This window comes from Lissotriton vulgaris, chromosome 5 (assembly GCF_964263255.1).
Source record: "Lissotriton vulgaris chromosome 5, aLisVul1.2, whole genome shotgun sequence".
Classification (NCBI taxonomy): Eukaryota; Metazoa; Chordata; class Amphibia; order Caudata; family Salamandridae; genus Lissotriton; species Lissotriton vulgaris.
This window is the reverse complement of record NC_141693.1, coordinates 483,507,627-483,509,566: the sequence shown is the minus strand read 5'-3', so window position 1 is coordinate 483,509,566 and position 1,940 is coordinate 483,507,627.

The following is a 1,940-nucleotide window of genomic DNA, read 5'->3' as shown; positions in this document are numbered from 1 at the left end:
TTCCTGCATACAGGAAGTTTGCACAACCCACACGAGTTATATGCTGCAGCTAATTTTTCACGATGCTATGACGATAAAAGAAATTCCCCTTTTTTAAAGAGTGCAGTTGAAAAAAGGTAATTATAACAAAGCAAATGTGCTTCCATGGTCATACAGATGCTTTGCTTTTACAAGGAGGTCTCCATCCAGTCCTAGATGGTGAAATAACACATTCTTCACATAAGATTTACTTCTCGGTGAAAGTAATTTTTTAGCTCTGACCTTTGAGCCAGCATTAGCTGGCTCACCAGACTATTGTTTGTCCAAAAGTCTGAACCACAGCAGTTATCTGAAAGGGGCCTTCGAAAAATTCTTCTCTGTGTCTGGTTGTGTTTGTGGTATGAAATGTGATATATACGCTTTTCCCAGACATTTAAAGTTGTTTGTAGGCAAGCCCTAAAAATGAAAGGCTATTAGAATCTGCAGTAGGCTTACTCATGTTCCATTGTTAGGTCGACCCTAGTAGGCAGTGCATAGTCTCATGTGAGCCATTCTGGCTTACTAAGAACTTAAAGAGGCTAGGAATCTGCCCATTTCTTACCATTTACTGGCTTCTTATTCGTGTACCACCAGCTTGTCAATTTTGTTTATCTATTTCATGGAGCATTGCCTCTTTGCCATCTTTGATTAGCTGTCATCTCTGCTTCCCTTTCAGGCACTACCTTTTACTTTTATGTCCAGTACTTCATGAGAATTCATGTTTTTGAGCCATCTCTCTTGAACTTCTCTCCCCCTGCACATTGTGTTGCTCTGTGACATAACATAACTTGTTTTTGTAAAGCACACTTTCACTCAGAAGGGTATATTGGCACTGAATAGGAAGTGTTTATTGTCACACAACTCAATGGTACTCATTTAATCAACTGTAGAAGGATGAAAGGCTGTGTGAAGCTGCCGGGATTTGAACTTGTGATCTTCAGGACAACTAGGCCCCTACAGTGGACGCATTAGTCAGCTAAACCACCAGACCTTGTTCTGTCATCTGTGTGCTCGTCTCCCAAACCCGTCCCCCTGTGTTGCCTCAACTCCCTGCCGCTCTCACTTGTGTTACTCCTGTGTCACTCACCCTCCCGGTCTTAATTTCAAGTTCTGTGTAGGTTAGGTGTCCCCTTGCCCTACTCTGTATTGCTTCTAACCATCCCCTCTAATGTCTACTCCCCATCCAGATTTTAAGGAAAAAAAAGTTGTTGTGCATTTTATTTTAAGTTACTAATCCAGGTTTGATCTGTAACTAAAAAGAAAACAAGAATTGGCATAGCTAATAGGTCTCGCTTTTGGGACCTTATATGTGTTTAGCCATGCAACAGTTGATGTTGTTGTACCAAGGATATTGTGCTGCGTAACTAAATACTTATAAGGTCCCAAAAGTGAGACCTATTGGCTATGTCAATGCTTGTTATAGAATGTTGTTGAGGAAGCTGTTGGACCACCACCAATAAAAAAAAAATTACAAAAAAATGTTTTGGTCCCTGTAATGCAAACATTGAAATAGTCATCCTCTGGCCGTTCAGGGAACTATACTCTGTACGGATGTATGCCTTATGAGAGAGCAGAATGCCGTAACCCACAATCAAGTTGACCAGTGGTGAAAGTGGGATGACCCAGTGCCAGATGCTGTAGTGGGCGAAAGAATGTTGTGATTGACTGGACAGACCAATGGATGAAGAGGGCAGAGTGAAAGCCCATGAAAGTATTATATATATGATTCGATTAAAAAGAATCTACATTACAGATATAGAACTACACGCTGCTCATGAAATCAGTCAAGCATGTTTCTTGGAGAGGGGATACACCTACAAATGTATAGATGCCGCAATACTCAAAAGTCAGTAGATAGACAGGGTTACCCTATTGAAACTCGAGGAATCACAAACAAATTCAGCCACATCAAAGGCGCCCAA